Source organism: Coptis chinensis, chromosome 8 (assembly GCF_015680905.1).
Source record: "Coptis chinensis isolate HL-2020 chromosome 8, ASM1568090v1, whole genome shotgun sequence".
Lineage (NCBI taxonomy): Eukaryota > Viridiplantae > Streptophyta > Magnoliopsida > Ranunculales > Ranunculaceae > Coptis > Coptis chinensis.
This window is the reverse complement of record NC_141463.1, coordinates 20,619,590-20,629,578: the sequence shown is the minus strand read 5'-3', so window position 1 is coordinate 20,629,578 and position 9,989 is coordinate 20,619,590.

Genomic DNA, 9,989 nt, shown 5'->3' with positions numbered 1-9,989 from the left:
TGTGGTGGGTGGGATAATAGCTAGAGCTGTAGTGATTGGTATACTCGATAGATTTGTTTGTTGACGTTGACGGTTAATTACGCTCGGTTTTCTCCCACTGCATCTTTAATCTCATGCAAGTCTAAGTCTAAACATGACAACACTCCAAACAATCTTGATATATTAGTATAAACCTCTAACCGGAGATGCGAGGTATGGAAGAAAGGAATACCTGACAAGGCCCTTGCTTCGCTTTATGAATAACATCTTGTTTACGCGTGTTCGGTGTATATAACAAGTTAGAACACTAAAAACTTAAAAACTCAAAGTTCGAAACAAACCTGTGGAAATCCGGCAAAATTCAGCTTAGGGCGCGGGTGCACTCACTTTGGGCGCAGGTGCACTCCGTGTAACTTCAAGTTACAGTGTTTTAGTATGGTCACGCCGGTTTGGTTTGGTGGAGTCAAGGTTCCGGCGTTTGGGCAGTCGTCGCCAAGGTAATTTTTAGTGGAACTTTTCAATGCTAAAACGGACAACCACAGTATGAATCAAACAAGGGTGGGTGGGTTTAATGGGACTTAAAAATGACTAATTATACTATGAAAACAATGTTAAAGGTAACTAAGATGGCAGCGGCGCCATTTGATAAACATAAAAATGATAGTTTACCTACGAAATGAACGATAAAACTCAAAATGTAAGTAAACTAAAACTAAAATACGTGCTTAATTTATCAAGTTTTCTACTCTCAATTCTATCGAAATAGAGTGGAGTAACAAATTCGTTCCACTCCTAGTTCTTTAGCATGAGATGATTTCATAGTTAACTAATCGGTCTTAAGTCTAGTGAGAGATTTACGAGGGGAATTCTATACTACGAGGTGAATTCAATTAACAAGTTATGAATAACGAAATGATAGAATGCTAAGGGTTTGAATCTAGATAAAGAATTAAAGGGAATTGAATCTACCTTAACTCGACTTAATCCTACTAACAAAGACTCGTCGTGATCCAAATTGAATGCTTCGCATATCAAAATAGTAATTATAATCCCTAATTATACATGACATTTCTACCAATACATAACTAGCATGTGAGCGATTAAACCCATTCTCATGGTGAATTAATCATTTTTAGAGTGGAATAATTATCACGACGATTTCTAAGTTTAACAGAGATCAAGCGTCATCAAGGCTTCTTCAACCCCTCTAATGGAGGTTTAGCCTTGATTCATACTACTATCATTTCCCATTGATTTAAAACTAGACATCATATAAAAATTCTATCTTTATGCAATTTATCTAAACAATAATTGAAATCTCAGGTAATAACTAGGAAATGAATAACAAGTAATAAGGGGATTTAGATCTAAACAATTGTAAATGACAAAAATCAAAATTGACAAACTAGCTATTTTATTTATCAAACTAATGAAGAACAATGATTCTAAAGATTAATCTAAAACAAGAATTGAAATGAACTAAACTTAATTTTATTTAATAAAAACTAGATCTAGAATTATCTATATTTTTAGGTCTAACTAGCTACCATTAACAAAGAGCTAAGTTTTTGTTTTTATATGTTCAGATCCAAAAATCGTGCATGGGCTTGGAGCCATGTTTTGGGCCAGGCCCAAAACCCAATACTTTCAGTCCAAAAAGGCCTCTTCACCTGCAGTTGGCTTCGATAGACTTTTTATCCACTTATGCTCCTCTGATTGGGCGAAGGCTTAGACCATTGGAAAGCTCTTTCCGAGCCGGTCGTTTTGACATAAGGTAGACCAAATTCGAGGTCCGAGTCCAAAGATACGGCCGAAGCCGGAAGTTTCTGACTTTCATGCTGACTTTGTTACGCCGCGTTGACTTTGACTTTTCAGCTTTGACCGGGCTTTAGAAAGGCTTTGTCTTCTTGAATCTTGGCCTTTAATCACATAACTCCTTAGCAACCAACCATTGCTCCTTTATCTCATCAAAGTGGCACATTTTCGCACATAATTGACTTTGAAGCCCTAAACGCATAAAAATACGTGAATCAATATTAACTCTTAATTATTACTCACATAATCGGGTCTAAAAGTATGAGTGTTACACGGGGTTAAAACTACAGTTTTTGGGCTCTTATCAATAATCCATACGATCTTTACTGGTCTTTGCATTTCAGTTTTCATCGTGATGTTCTTGAAAAACAGACGAGTAAGGTTACTTAGGGAGTTCTAAAAATTCTATAATTTTTACAGGAGTATCTATCCTAAGTCAGGAGTTTGTAGTAAAAATTTGACAAGTTTTTGATTTGTTTTGACCTCCTAAATAGTAGAGTGTTTCCAGTGTGTTTCTGCAGTGTTGCGAACACTTAATATCTGGAACACTAGCCGATAAGGAGAGGTTGTAGAACTCCAATTCTCTAAAGTTTTTACAAGAACAAGTAGGGTCTGTCAGGAGTCTCCAGTAAAAATTTGGAAATTTTTGGATTTGTTTTGATGGGTTAACCATTCGGTTGTTTGTATTGTGTCCGAAAATTGTTTCGCAAACTTTGCAGGGAAGTAGAGGGACTTTCATAGCTCCGATTGATCTGAAATTTTACAGGATACTTGACAGACGTCTTAGCAAATTACTATAAAAATTTCAAATTTTTTAAGTATGATAAAAGGCCTAAAACTAGAAAACCCTGAAGCGCAACCTGCGCCCAAAAGGAGCGCATCTGCCCTCAAAACACTGGACATTCGAAAACCTTGAGGTGCGACCACGCCTAAGCAGCGTTTTAACCCCACGCCAAAACACCTTTGGAAGTTGAGCGCGACTTGTGCCTATACCGAGCGACCGGCGCCAAAACACTGGAACTCAACCAGACCGAGCGCACTCAAGTGAAAGTGAAGCTTGCTCTCACTGATTTTGCCGATTTTCCAGGTTTGATTCAAATTTTCAATTTTCAAGTTTTTAGTGTTCTAACTTGTTATATACACCGAACACGCGTGAACAAGACGCTATTTATAAGCTAAGCAAGGACGCAAATAGGTATTCCCTTCTTCCACTCTCGCTTATTTTGTCGAGGAGTTTTAATTTAGTATAATCGGGCTTGTTTTTCGTAGACATAAATACCACACGCCTATCTAAGAATTTCACACACACCACCTGATATAATGGTGAAGAAAGAGAGACTCCTCTCTCGACTTCTACAAAGCCTCGAGTGATAGCCCCAAATCTTGCATCATTCTAGGACCGGTGGGGATTTCGAATCCCCCAAAATATTTTTAATTTGTTACCCGTTTTTCATGGTTTAGACTATGAAAAACCTTATCAGCACATGCGTAGGATTGAACAAGTCCTAACAACATTCCACCATCCTACGGTTGGTGCGGAACAAATTAAAGGCGGGGTATTCCCTTTCACCTTAGCCGATAAGGCGACGCCTTGGTTAAGCGCCCAAACGCCAAACTCGTGGACTCATGGGCTCAACTTGTTCAATTGTTCATGGAACAGTTTTACCCACCACTGAAGACAGATGAAATGCTTCACAAGATTCATTTCTTCAGCTAGAATCCTCATGAATCCTTTTCAGAGGCCTGGAATCGTTTCACTGATCTTCTCATTGAATGCCCGCATCATAATCTTGCGAAAGGCACGCTTGTTCTTGCTTTCTTCAAGGGGCTTTCACATTATCATAAGGAGGTTCTAGATATCATGACTGGGGGTAGTTTTCTTAGTAAAGGAGCCTTGGAGGCTTATAAATTCTTAGAAGATCAATCTAAGAAGAACAACAATTGGGGAGGTAACGATTCCTCCCGGCCTCCTTTCCTTCTTCTTCTCTTGAGGTTAAATATGATCCCGAAGCTTAAAACTCTTATCGATGCCCTCACTAAAAGGTAGATGCCATCTCGCTCAACAACAACCCACTCCAATCATGAACATTAACTCTACTCGTTGTAATGTGCGGTTGTAGTCTTGACCATTCCGACTTCTATTGTCCTCTTGTCTATGCACAAACACCACCACAACCATCACACTTCAACAAGTTAACTCAACATCAAGGACAAGGGAACTTAGGTGACTGAATAAAGGTTTAGTACCCATAACCCTTAACTATCAACATCAAGACATGAACGCCAACAAGCTTTTAATTCCAATACAACCATCTACGACAAAGTAGTAGTGACCTTGTTGGAGAAACAAAATCAAATTATGCAACAAAACTCCAACTTGATGAAAGATCAACATGATCAAAACTCTAATATGATGAAACAAACGATGCAAATGATGCAGTCTTTTGTGCCAAAAGGTTATTGACATGTCTTCTAACCAAAATAATAACCAAACCGGCGCGAGTTTCCAAGTCAAGCAATTGCCTAATCCTAAGTCAACAAACACCGCCCGAAATAAAACAAAGATTTATTTGAATGGTAATATAAAACCAGTGGGGATCTACAGCAGTCACTACCCTTCGTTTAGTATGCAGTAGTTGATAACCAAGTGACTATGCCTAAAGATTATCCGTGAAACTAAAAATGATACCATACCAAATACTATAATAGAAATCAAGACCCTACAACCGTAGAAGTACCAGGTTAAACCACAACCAAAAGGGAAAACATTACAAGACCCAATAATAGAAAGTGAAGACCCTACACCGTAGAGGTTCCAATATGGACACCTAGATGGAAAACGGCTAGATATAAAGCAAAGACTAATAATACTTTTATCCCTTCTGCTAAAAATAGCGATAAAGCACCATATCCCCCAAGACTAGTTGTGTTTAAAAAGGACGAGAATTTTGATGAGATTAGGGAAGTGTTTAAAAATTTGACTATAAACCTACCTTTTCTAGAAGCTATAAAAAGTCTACCCGACACGCTTAAGTTTCTAAAAAGAGTTGTGCACCAAGAAGAGGAAAACCAACATACCCCACGAAGCATTCTTAATCGAACAATATCCCTCTTTATCCGAACATAACGGAATTGTTAAGTACAAGGACCCTCGTCGCCCTATCAGATAAATGCACCTTAGGTGATACCTTCATAACAACTTGTTTTATTAGACCGGGGGCGAAGTGTTAACTTACTCCCTTTTATTTATATAAACAACTAGGTCTAACAAAAACTTCAACTAACCAAAATGACTTTGCAGTTAAGCCGATCGTTCTATTAAGTATCCCAAGGGTGTAGTTGAAAATATTCTTAAAGTTCAGGATTTTTACTATCCAAAGCCGACTTTGTTATTCTTGACACGAAGTTGCTCATGATTCCATTCCTATCATCTTAGGGCGCCCTTTCTTGGCAACCGCCAATGCCCAAATCAATTGTCGGGATGGCTCAATGACTCTTTCTTTTGGAAATCTTTTCAGTAAAAATTAACATGTTTAGGCAAAAACAGGGACAACTAGGTTTGCCTCGTAGAAGGGAAGTGAAGTCCATTGAGAGTTTTGTACCTCACATTAGTGCGGGCCGACACTTTAGTCCCCACACTAGTAGATACCCTCTTATGGAAGAAGACAAGGATCACAATTTCTACTCCCCTAGACGTAGATAACATCAAGGAGGATTTCCTTCGACTCTTTTGCAACCCTTCTTTGTCTTTCCATGAAGTTCTCTCCTATTGACATCCATTCATCTCTTGATGCCATGACGGAAGAAGAATTTTTCGCCTCTATCCCAGTTGATTCTTCTTACCCACCTATTGAGGAATGTCTTGCATATCTCAAGGCCTCTCGATGATATAAACCTAAGAACACTAGTTGAACACCATTCACCCACCTCACATCCTCATGTCACTCATTCACCTTCCATCACAAATGTTCCTCGCCCTCTACCTTTTCAAAGAACCATTGAGTTTGTACTTGACCTTGGCGTTTCTCCTATGCTTCATAACTATCTAAAACCAACCGGGTGAAGAAGTAACACCCAAGGACAAGCCACCGACACTTTTTCATTTTTTCCATTTTTTCCTTCTCAAAATTATCCACATCCTAAGTATCTTCCACAACCATCAATTTTCACATTCATTTACTTGGCATCCCTTCGTAGGAGGACAAAGAAGAAACTCAGATGCTCGATTAGGTTTTAGATCTATAAGGCTTTGCTCTCATTCCACTAAGCTACGTCATAGAAAATCTTGGTGCTTAATTCTGTTTGATGGTGCATTCCATGTTAATTATTTGTGGAAAGACCCACAACTTTTTCGATTGTTGATATATGGTAAACTGTAGTTTAATACATATATATTAGATAAAGTCTCAAGTATCTGACTATAAAAGACTCATTTTATTCTTCGGTGTACTCCATTCCAATCTTATGTTATAGGAGTGCACCATTAAGGCAACCGGATCCTCCTTTTGGAGTGAGTGGTTGTAAGTGTCGGATTCTTAGTCTACGTTTCATGTGACTCACGCATTTATCTCTTGCACTTTTTCTCGTGGATTAAGTAGTGCTTCTCTATGGAGGGAGTTTCATTTTTATTTCTTTATCGTAATTTTGTTTTGTTTTTCTAAAAATCAAACATATAAAAACTAAAAAAAATAAAAACATAAACATATATTAGTAAGTCTAGGGAATCTGACTTTAAAAGACCCAAGTTTTCGTGACAATACCAACTTTCTGAGAGTATAGGCCAAACAAAATTTTCAAACTTAAAAAGAGTTTTCCAATTTTTTTGGGGGGCATGATTTTGGTATTTATTTCAAATCATGTTGCCACCCTAAGCCCCTGGCCATGTTTACTCCAAAGAGAGTTTGTGTTAGTTAAGACGCACAGGTTTAATTGTGCTTCATATTATCATATTATCTTTACAATATTTTATTGTGTAATCGCGCCAATTTTGACATGTTTCTATGGTAAATTCTTTTCCTTATCTCTTTACACTTTAAGGACAAAGCGTTCGATTGTTTGGGGGGTGGGATAGAAACATTTGCAAAAATTAGACACTTTTAGGATGTAAATTACGCACTTTTATTTATAAAATGTTAAAAATTATAAAAATTAGTTAGTTACATAATTTAATTGTGCTATTGAATTGTTTCATGAACCCCCTTCTCCCAAATTGTTTGGGGGTGGTATAGAAACACGATGTAAATATTAAGCACATATTAGGTTGTATATTACGTATTATTTGTCTTAAAAATAATAAAAATAAAAATAAAAATAAAAATAAAAATAAAAATAAAAAGTTTATGCTATACACTTAGGAATATTGGTATTGTTTCTTTCTCTATGCTCTTAATAATCTAGAAGTCTCACGTAGCTTTTGCATTAGAATAGTTTTAGAAACTTAGGTTAATATGTAGGTAATAATCTTTGCATCTATCTATAAATATATTACATGAGTATCTATGATTGTTAGCAAGTAAAGTTTCAAATCTAGGCTAGAGTAATTTATTCTACAAATCCTGTGAGAATATAGCCTAAAGCCTTATATGAGGTAAAACATTTGAGAAATGACACAAGGGAGAAGTAAAATCTGGATAGAGAAATCACACGTCCACTTGCTTGATCACTATGCCATATCCTAAGCGAGAATTTAGGCCCTCTTTGGATCGATATAGCCAGAAATTCAAACCTATGAATTATTTTCCGCTAGTCGCCCCTCTGAGCCTTTCTTTAGCCTTCCATAAACCACAAATCCTTTACCCTGTTACAAAAACAAAACAAAATAAAAAATAAAAAAATAAAAAAATCAACCTACCCAATTTAGATAAGTCTGAGAATAGAATGAGGAAGAAAGAAGAAGAGAAAAACCTGTGTAAACAAAAGTTAGTTAATTTCTTCAGAAAATAAAGAAAAGAAGTTTCCATCCAAAGAAAAGAAAATAAAAATAGAAATAGAAATAAAATAAAAACTCCAAAAAAAAAATAGAATAAAAGGAGTCAAAAGCCAAAGAAAAAAAAAAAATATGGCTAAGGATGGAAACAAAGTGTAGAAGCAAAAGTAAATAACAAGATTTTCTCTAGTTACATAATATGAAGACTCTATTATCTCAGACTTGTCCTTTTTGAATCACTACTACAGAATGACACGTATACCACGGTCAATAAGAACGTTTATACCACAGTTCTTCCAAAAACTGTGGGAAATACTTATATACCACGGCGGAAACTTCTTTGGTCATTGGTTTACTAGTATATGCCACAGTTACATGAAAACCGTGGGATAAATTGGGCCATTTAAACAGAAACAGTGGTATATAATTTTTCCACTTTCTACCGTGGTTTATGCCAAATAGTCAAATACACGAAAAAAAAAAATACACGCATTTAAACTCACTCAAATTGGATTCCCGCTATTCTCTCCCCATAACTTCTATAGTTCTACGACTCTTAACCTTTCCAATTTTTTCCAACTTCTACCACTCTACCACTTTAAGTGGAAGACTGTTACTAGCATTATTATTAAAAAAATCTGGAGAAGACGACAAACTTGTCTGATGGCTTTGGATCCGCACTCCATCAGCACGGTCCACCAGAGAACTCATCCCCCCAAAGGTTTTCCATGGTACAAGGATCGCCACGCACACTACACCATAATTTTGGATATAGGACACACCCTAAGGACTATATACCCCGTCTCTAATTAAGAATGAGAAATGTTGTCCTAAATTGTTTGGACCCGTAGTATTTGTTGTTTAGGTTGACCTAAGGTTGACTACAGGACATTAGTTATCGTCCCATATTAGAGACGAGATTTATTGTCTTTCCTATTTTCGGTGACCATCGTAGATGAATTTTCAGAGAGAAGGTGAGCCCAATATTTCACTATCCCGCCTAAATACTTTTTTTTTTTTTTCAGTAACCCTAACCCTAGTGTAAGGAAATTGAGGGCTTTGGTGGGTGGGCTCTGAAGTAAAGCTTTGGTAGGAGTGATTTAACAGTGAGAGCTTCAAATCTCTCTCAAATCGGTAAGAGCTACATCTCTCTCTCAAGTTTGGTAACCCCCTCATCTCTCTCTAAAGTTTTGGTATTCCCCCTTTCTCTCTATCATCAATTTTCGTGTTTTTTTTTCCAGACCTCAATTTCTAAACCCCAATTTCTAAATTCAGTGAATGTTTCAACTTTTTAACATGGTATGTACTGTGAACTTTGTTGGTTACTTTATTATTAATATTTTGTAGTTTGATTAGTTGTGAAACTCCACTTCAGAAAAGAGTTACTTACATGCTTATATGTAAGTTTGTAGATGATCCTTTTCCAGATCTAGATTCATACTTCGGATATCCTCACCATACTGGCATATTCTTTTCCAGGTGGGTCTAGCCGAACTAAAAGTTACAGTTGAAAGAACTGGGGGCCTTGTCGTGCTCGCAGAAAGCTTTGGTCATTCTGTTTTCAAAGATTCTCTTAGACGTGTTTTCCAATCAAGTGACTATGACCTTGGTCTATCTTTCAAGTAAGGCTTGCTATAACTAATTCTCATCATCTATGCCGCAAGTTTCTATGTAGTTTTATTTTATAGTAGGCACTTCTTGATCTGCATGCTTTCCCTTTCTCATTTCCAAGCTAATGTGCATTAGTTTATTCTAGAAATACTATGCAAGTGTGTGATTAGCTTTTGTTACTCAGTTTGCAATTCAATGCATTATGTCGCTTGAAAGGAATACGGGGCATGCTGATAGTGTTGATAGACGCTTTATTTGGAATAGCCATTTTTGAAATTTTTAGCCTTCTATAGTTAAGGTTTTAGTTGTGGATAAAGCCAGAAGCCTAGAACATTTCCTCGTTGAGTCCAGTCTATGCACTATGCAGATGTGAGGGTGGTTTTCTGTAAGAACAAACTTTTCAAGACTTATGCGACAGTAGACGGTCAATTAGCATGGAAACTTAGTTGCCATCTTTTGATTACTTTAGTTTGTGAGTCCTTGGGGTATATGACTCTGCACAGTGGTGAGGAACACAAGCCATTTGAGTACTGTGTACTCACTATGTAGATACTATGAGGGTGGTTTTCTTTAAAAATAGACTTTTCAAGATTAATGCCAGTGAGTACTCATGAGCCATTTGAATGGTGTTATATATGCTTTGGATATTGTTGTTAAT